This window comes from Asparagus officinalis, chromosome 6 (assembly GCF_001876935.1).
Source record: "Asparagus officinalis chromosome 6, Aspof.V1, whole genome shotgun sequence".
In the NCBI taxonomy this organism is placed as follows: Eukaryota; Viridiplantae; Streptophyta; class Magnoliopsida; order Asparagales; family Asparagaceae; genus Asparagus; species Asparagus officinalis.
In genome coordinates, this window is record NC_033799.1 from 47,061,916 (window position 1) to 47,071,553 (window position 9,638).

Below are 9,638 nucleotides of genomic sequence, written 5' to 3' on the forward strand. Positions count from 1 at the left end.
TTATAGAGACATGAACTATGAAGAGAATCTGTTAATTGGAAAGCATGGCCAATGAGCACTTGACATGTGGCATAGACACTTCGTGAATCATACTCCTATGTGAAAGTACCCTAGAGGGGGGTGAATAGGGTATTTGCTAATCTAATCCAATTTCGAATGCCAAAATAAAACTTACTAACAATATCCTAGCAATATGATGTACAATAAGATATATGCAAGGATATAATGAACAAAGGGCGATATAAACTATGAGACAATGGCGATATAGAAAAATGATAAACAATGAGCTCAAGAATAATACGCCAAGTCAATCGCAAACACAAAGGAAATGATCATGGAGTTCGGCCGACCCACGACCTACGTCTCCGCTCCTCACCCTCGAGGAGAATCTCCACTAATCACAAAATCAACTACACAATCACTTTTCTAGCTTACCGAAAACTTTTACAATAACACATGGTTGTCAATACCACAAGACACTCCTCTAAGTGTTAGCCTAGCCCGTGTCACCTTCCTCAAGTGCTTGTAATTACTACATCTCCCTAGGCTTTTACAACCAACGATACTCCTCTTGGAATTGACCACGGTCTCTCCCAACCACTCCTCTAAGTGTCATTGTATATTACAACGTGATTTCAACAATTAAGTGCAAATACAATGGTTTGTTCTCTAACAAGAATGAGAACGAAGTTAATCTCACACTCAAAAAATCACTCACCACAACCTAAACTTAATGTGAAATGCTAAAAGCTCAATAGGTTGTGTGTGCAATCAATGAGTAAAAAGAGATATAAACTCAATTATATTCTAGCTTATAGAAATGATAAACAGAATATAATTTGCTAGAGATTGAGTTTAGTAAAACTTCTCTGAAAACAAGAGAGATAGAGATATGAAAATTGACACTCAAAACCGAAATGATCTCCTCCTCTTGTGAAACTTACTTCACATAAACAACCCACTTAAAAACATGAAAACAAACTGAAAAACAACTCTTGAAACTCTTGTACAAAGCCCTTGAAAAACTTAGCAAAGAAAATGGGGGTTCAAACCCTTTTATAGCCTCAAAAATTACAGGAAACAAAAACTATCTGTTACAGTGCCGTCGGCCGACTGATGGTGAGCATCGGTCGACTGATGAGCTGACCATTGGCTGAATCTAGGAAGCTATTAGTCGACTAATACAAGCCATCGGTCGACTGATAAGCTGCTTCGGTCGACTGATAAGGATCAGTCGACTAAGAAGAAACTAAATGACAATTCCAGAGCAGTTTATCAGTCGACTGATGAGCAGTTCGGTCGACTGAAAAACGTGCACAGGACAAATATGCATAGTAAATCTAATTTTCAAAGTGCTTTTAAAACTAGTAAATAAATTCCAAAAATTATAAAACTTGAGAAAATGTTTATATACATGAATATAAACATGTTAGAAAGAAAATTTTGAAATATCATTCCCCGTTTGTGAAAACTCATCTAGTTTGCAAAAACAGCATAAAACCCGAAAAACTAATTTTCTAAATTCAATTAAAAATAACAGATTAACACCAAAAATTTTAAAATTTGGCGAAACATTTATAAACATGAAAACAATAATGTTAAAGTAGAAATTTTAAAATGTCACTTCGTATTTGTGAAAACTTACTGTTTTGCAAAAAACGAACAAAATACGAAGTTATGAAAAACACTATTTGATGAAATTTCTTCAAAATAAGTTTTGAAACACTTTAAAATAGATTAATATACTTGAGGAAAAATATAAAATAGTATAATCAAATCTTTAATCCATGAACACATTATTTTCTAAAACAAAGATGATAAATATAAAACGAATATATATGTATATAAATATATTTATTTGTTTCATATTTATACGGTTAAACTTGAAAACGATAAACCGAAAATGTGTATGTGTGTAATATTTGAGTTTTTAAGTATAACACATAAAGTACAAACCTAAAACACTATAAACAATATACCAAGCTTAGAAATCTTCGTGAAGCTCGATCTTAGTAGCAGGATGAAGCGAGATAATGAGTCTTGTCTTGAATGCGTAAATGCTTCATTCCAAATTTTCCTTCCAACCTCCTTTGAATATCATCATGAAGGCGCAAGTCCAACCAACCTCCGACTAGGATCTTTGTGTAGGATTCCTAACAAGTAAATATAAATACTCAACAAACGATGTTAGGAATTGTTTGTTAATCATCAAAATTAGATTAGATAGTAGGCTCATAAACATGAGACCTAACATTATGCATGATCACAAAGTCTAATGGCGGCAGTGCACCCTGTCGAGAATGTTAATAAGACCTTTTATCTAAATACGAGAGGTGTCCATGATGGTTTTGACTAACCGCCACTTAATGCCAAAAGAATAGTATTGTTCATCTCAACTACTCAGTTGGCTATACATTTATATGAAAAGGCTAAGTTTAGTGCAAATCATGCCCAGATTATCTAAAATCAGACACAATCATTTGCAAAATAGTAAACAACAATTTTTTCATTAATGAAGAGGAGATTTTACAACTACTTGTTCTACAAACAGCAAAAGGAAGCAAAGAACAAAAGAAAAATAAAAGAGAAGAAAGACACTCGGCCGGCACAGGTGGCTAATCAGTTGCTCTTTGAGTCTTTACTAGTTAAACTCCAAGGATCCTTCCGAAGCTGTCACCGAAGCCTTCAAACAATCCTCCTAAGATCCCAACACTAAGATTACTACGAGGATTCATCCTTGTCTTCCTCGAGGATCACCTTTGACTGGTTTTCTATAACCTACTCGGGGTTCGCCTTTTTCTCCAACAACGCATCCACCAGTTGACTAAGGACCTTGTTCTCTTCCTTAGGGCTGTTGGTGGTCATGGTTAGCTATTTCCTAAGTCGCTCAATCTTGGAGTCCACGCAAATGAGAGGCATCAGAACACGATGATAGCATATGAGGATATCATCACTTCATTTAACACCCATTTATAAACGCAATCCTCCAATAGACATGTGACAAGGGGCTTGGTTACTTTGTAATTTGATCTCGTAGTTATGACAATAGAATTCCAATTGCCAATCGTCCTTTACAAGGAAGGTGATTAGACTACTCAAGAACAAAAGAATGATCCATATCAAGTCTTAATCAGAAGCTACGCTATAGCCCATGTCAGCCACATGCTACGATCAACGTGGTCATCAGTGCTCCAAAAGAATAATTAATTGAACATCGAGAGGATGTTTCTTGTCAATATGACACTCAAGCCAAGTTCTGAGAGTTGTCAAAAGAGGAAAACTACAAGCTTATTAGTATGCATATGCGATGATATCTTAAAGCTCATCGGTGCACCTCTGAACGATATCATCATTGCCTAAACAATCGACTCCATACGTGACTTGGGCTTAGTAGGGCCGAGTCTCAGAATGTTACATATTAACCTCTTTCAAGACAAGAGTCCAACAAGCTCATCAGTATACCTCTGAATGTCGCTACCCCAATGATGTCGTCAAGCTCTTTAGTATGCCTATGAATGACATCATCATGACCCCAACGGCCAACTCCACATGTGAGTTGAGCCAAATAGGATTGAGTCTCGTAATGTTACACATTACACCTCTTCCAAGATGAGCGTATGTCAAGCTCATTAGTATGCCTTTGAACGTTGCTACCTCGATGATATCTCCAAGCTCATTAGTACGACTTTAAATGACATCATCATGATGCGAATGGCTAACTCTACATGAGAGTTATGCCAAGTAGGGTTAGGTCTCAGAATGTTACACAGTGCACCTCTTCTAAGACAAGTCTCTATCAAGCTCATTAGTATGCCTCCGAATGTCGTTACCCCACTGGCATCGTCAAGCTCCTCAAGATGCCTCTGAACGAAATCATCATGACTCGAATGGCAGACCCCACTACAAGTTGCGCCAAATATGGTCAAGTCTCGAAACGTTCCATATTACACCTCTTCGAATACAAGCACTGATCAAGCTCATCAATGCACCTTTAAAGATGACTACCGCTGACATGTTCAATAAAACACATTTGTCGAACCATAATCAACGAAACACATCCTCCGAGGATAATTCAACTATCAGATCCTTCAACAAACCCTCGATAGAAACTTCCCCCTTATACATAGCATCATCCTCACCAAGCACCATTGAGCATGTCAATGGAAAAAAATCGCCTAAAGAAATTCAAAGTTTTTTGACATTCAGGGATTTTAGAAACTTTGAAGGGGGTCTTGTGGGTGGTCAAAAAAGTATATGTTGTTTGACAAAGACCTAAAAATGAACCCCAAGAGACACTCAGCACAAACCCAACAAAGCTTAGGAAATGGGTCAAAGGAAAGGAGAAGCCAAAAAGCTAAGCATTTGTCACGCATTCTTCTCCTCGCGTTGGAACTAATATTTTCTGGTGGAGTCCAACCTAAAGTGTAATGACCGTGAAATTTTGATACTAATTAAAATAATTTTCTAGTATTTTAAAATATTTAATTATTATTTTTAAAAGAGTATTTGTATTTTTCTCAATTTCCTATAATTTTCTATGATTTAAAAATCTGATTATATATTTATTTAAATGATTTTGATATTTATAAATTTGTTCCATGAGGTAAAAAAAATTTTAGAATTAATTTGTTGAGTTATCGGTACTATTACGTAATATTTTAAATAATATATTGTATTATTAATATTATTACAAATTATTTCATATAATACATGGTATTATTAATTACATGTTTTTGGTATAATTTATTGTATTATTCCTATTGTTACATATTATCTATCGAATTAGTATAACTAGTACATTTTACTGTGTACGTAATTGTCCCATAATTATTTAATTTTAAATTTAAGTAGAAATATTTTTGTTATTAATTATTCTTGTTTAATTATACAATATGGGTATATTTCGACTAATTCGTATCAACTGTTGTATTACCACAATATGTACGTTTTTATTTGTAGATAATTATCCTGCAATTAGTTTAATTTTTAAATACCCGTAAATATTTATTTTAATTATTTTTGTTTTAAACCCAAACCCTAACCCTAATATAATAATATATATAAATATGTTATATCTCTCCTCTCCTTCATTTTCACGCCGCCTCTCTCTCGTTTCTCTCTTCCCAGGGCCGGCTTTGGGCCTGCGCGGGGTGAGCGACCGCTCAGGGCCCCAATTCTTTGGGGGCCCCCAAAAAAAAAATTTATATATATATGTATATAATAAATCCTAACCCTATTTATTCCTCTCTTGCACCGGTTCACCCAATCCCTCCCCAGTCCCCTCCGCCTCCTCTCTGATCTCTCTCTCACGGTCTCACCCAAATCCAATCCGGCAATCCCTCGGAAGTCGGACCCTTCCCAGTCCCCTCCGGCCTCCGCCTCCTCTCTGAGCTCTCTCAAACGATCAATTGCTTAGACTCTCCACTCCGGTCTCCCCCAGCTCTCCCCACTCCCCACTCCCCACCGCCTCCTCTCTCAAACGATCGAGTGATTAGGCTACTCCGCTGTCCCGACTAGCCTCTCTGGATAAAAAAAGTAGAGATTTTTCTCAATTTCTGCAGGTAACTCCTTTGATTTTTTCCAAAACCCATGATTTATTTTTGCATGTAACTGTCAGAGTCAGAGACTCAGAGATTGTGATTTGATTTCTTATATGGGTTTTAATTTTTAAATGTTTAGATAGAAAATGGGTTTTATTCTATTTTTTTTCAATAGATCTGTTAGTCTATTACTTTAAATTAGAGAAACATATTAGCCGCTCATGCTCTAATGTCTTAATTGGATATCTGATTATCTCTTAACTTTGATGCATTTATATAGAATGGTGAAAGTAGCTTTACTAGTTATTAGTTAATTTCCCCCTCTTTCGTTATCCATGAAGAATGATTTATGAGGTATTAGTGTCAAAACACGGACTTGTTAGGACCAAGCTTCCCCTTTGCTATTGTTATTTCCTTCCACTGCAGGTTTAAGCCTTTAAGGTTTTAGTTAATTTTGTTACGGGCCTTACGGTATTTCGACCATTAAATTCGTGTTGTAGTTGATCTTAAAAATCTTTTTTTTTCTTTTTAGTGGATACTGTGGATCAGTGGATGGGGGGTGGAACTTGGTATTTTTGGTGATTAATGATGTTAATAGAAACTACTGTGGATGAGGGTTATTGGTTCTTTTATGTCTTGTGCAAATAAAAGATTAGTACTTTGTTGATTATGTTAGCTTATAGACATCTGTAATTCTCTTTTCCTTTATAGTTCTGTTCATCTTTTTTTGAGCTTATGGTGTCATGCAATTGTATTTCTACAATTGAGACCTTTATTATTTCTTTTATTTTTTGAACAGGTTTATGAACAGGTTATAGACAGGTTTATTATGGTGTCAACTATCTTTTGCAGACTACTCGAGTACCTCTTCCACTTGATTTAAGGCTTCAAATTAGGTTGTATTCTTCCTAATCTTTTGACTTCTTTCAATTTGATTGTAATATTTTTTGTTTTATTATAGAAATGCCTCCAAGAAAGTATCCTTCTGGATATGATAAACGTAAGAAAAAAAGAAAAATTGAACAATTTGTCCAAACTCAAAGTGGAGCGCTTGATAAATTCATTGTTAAAGAAACACAAGATTTAGTTGAAAATTCAATTGCAAATGATAACATTAATGATTTGGGCTTGAATGGGTATGAGAATGAAAATGTTGATGATCAAAGTAAAAATGAAAATGATAATGAAAATGAGAATCATAATGAAAATGAAAATGAGAATGAAAATGAAAATGAGAATCAAAATAAAAATGAAAATGAAAGTAAAAATGAGAATCAGAATCAGAATGAAATTGATATTGACAATGAAAATGAAAATGAGAATGAAAATATTTTAGGCAATGAACAACCTAATCAGTCTATGCTCATGAATTTGAATATTTATGATCCAAGAACTTGGGATAATTTGGACACAAAATCTAGAGATATATTAGTGGAAAATGGCCCTATAAGAGATCTATTAGTCGAAAAAGGTCCTAAAGATAAATTAGGAAGATGTTTTTCTTCGGTATTTTACACTAGGCATTTATCAAATGGAGAGAAATGTGATAGGGAATGGTTAGTTTATTCAAAGAATATCGATAAAGTATTCTGTTTTTGTTGTAAACTGTTTAAAAATGGTTTTAAGAAAAGTTTTTTAATAAATGAAGGATTTAATGATTGGATGCATCTTAGTGCTAGGCTTAAAGAACATGAAACAACTAATGAGCACATCATTAACATGAGTACTTGGCTTGATTTACGCATAAGATTAAAGAATAATAAAACAATTGATAAAAATATTCAAGAGCAAATTAATAAAGAGAAGGAACATTGGAAGAAAGTATTACAAAGAATAATTTCTGTTGTTAAATATCTTGCTAAACATAACTTGGCATTTCGAGGCACAAATGAGAGAATTTATCAAAATAATAATGAAAATTTTTTAGGCCTAATTGAAATGATTACAAAATAGGATCCGGTAATGCAAGAACATGTTCGACGTATTGACCATGGTGAAATTCATTATCATTATCTTGGTCATAGCATTCAAAATGAATTGATAAGTATGTTAGCTTCTAAAATCAAATGTGCAATAGTTCAAAAAATTAAAGAAGCTAAATATTTTTCAGTAATACTTGATTGCACTCCGGATGCTAGTCACCAAGAACAAATGACTTTAATATTACGATGTGTCGATATTTCTACAAGCCCGATAAAAATAGAAGAATTTTTTATAGAATTTTTAAAAGTAAATGATACATCTGGACAATGACTTTTTGAAGAATTGCAAAATGTGCTAAAAACTCTTAATCTTGATATTGATAATGTACGAGGTCAAGGGTATGATAATGGGTCTAATATGAAAGGGAGACACCAAGGTGTACAAAAAAAAGTACTTGAAATAAATCCTAGAGCATTATACACGCCTTGTGGTTGTCATAGTCTTAATTTAACACTTTGTGACATGGCAAATTGTTGTGGTAAAGCAAAAGACTTTTTTGGAGTGATACAACGCATTTATACATTATTTTCTCACTCAACAAAGCGATGGCAAATTTTGATAAATAATGTAAAAGGTTTAACTGTGAAGCCATTGTCGGCTACACGTTGGGAAAGCCATATTGAAAGCGTTAAAGCAATTAGATTCCAAACGCTTGAAATAAGAGAAGCACTACTTCAGTTAGCAGAAACTGATAATGACTCCAAAATAAGAAGTGAAGCAGATTCTTTAGCAACACATGGAATTGGAAATTTTGAATTTTTATTAAGTATGATTATTTGGTATGATATATTGTTTGCTGTTAACTTAATTAGCAAATCTTTACAATCTAAAGACATGCTTATTGATATTGCTATAGATCAAGTAAAAGGATTGATTAGGTTTTTTGAGGATTATAGAGAAGTTGGGCTCACACAAGCTATGACAATTGCTAAAGAAATTGCTACTGAAATGGAAATTGATTCTGTATTTCAAGTAAAACGTCAAATCCGTAGAAAAAGACAATTTGATGAGAATGTTAATGAGGAGACAACACAATCAGGCTGAAGAATCTTTTAGAATCAATTATTTTTTGTATATTGTAGATCAAGCTATTGGTTCACTAAAGAAAAGGTTTGAGCAATATAAAGCATATGAAGATATTTTTGGATTTTTGTTTGGTTCAGAAAAGTTAAATTCATTAGATGATAATAATTTGAAAGCATGTTGTGATAATCTTGAAATTGTTCTAAAATATAAAACATTTTCTGATCTTGATGAGAAAGATTTTTAGTTCTTATTTGGAGAACTAAAAATCTAACGAAATATTTTACCAAAAGAAACAAAGATGGCTATTGATATACTGAATTTCTTAAAAATACGAAATTGTTTTCCAAATGCATGTATTGCTTATAGAATATTATTGACTATACCTGTTACAGTCGCATCTGCAGAAAGAAGTTTTTCAAAATTAAAATTATTAAAATCTTATTTGAGATCGACCATGTCACAAGAAAGACTAAATGGACTAGCTTTGATATCTATTGAAAATGATTTTATAGATAAAATTGATGTTAAGGGCTTAATTAGTGATTTTGCAGCTAAAAATGCAAGGAGGACAATTTTTCGATGATACTTTTTTATGCTAAAGGCTTCGATATCTCTTATGAAGGTAAGCACAGATACAAGAGGAACATAATATGCAAGTATTTCTTATTGTGGACTATTTGCTCTATTGGAAAGCTTTATTAAGGTGTGATTACATGCATTTATCTAATCAGTAACATTTTATTTAGGTGACCAAAGAGATGAAGAATGTGCAATAGTACTTGAAAAATATGTTAAAGATTATGCAGATGCAAAAAATTCAGGTAACATTTTAATGTCTGATCAGTAACATTTTGTTTCCTAGCATTTTAAGGATTCGAATTGGAATTTATTGATATTTTGTATATAGAAAAAGACCATGTGTTTACTTTTCGCACAGGGCCCCTAAAATCTCAGATCCGGCCCTGCCCAGTCCGACCACCCGACCCCCTCTCCTCTCAAACTCAGCCGCACGCCGCCCACCTTCTCCCCCTCGTCCACCTTCCCTCCCGCTGCAGCCCCACGACCACGAGCTTCCTCCCTCTACCTCCA

The 9,638-nt window shown here is 34.0% G+C and overlaps 1 pseudogene; it reads left to right on the forward strand.

Moving 5' to 3' along the window:
- Positions 7,503-9,370, forward strand: LOC109846461 (annotated as a pseudogene).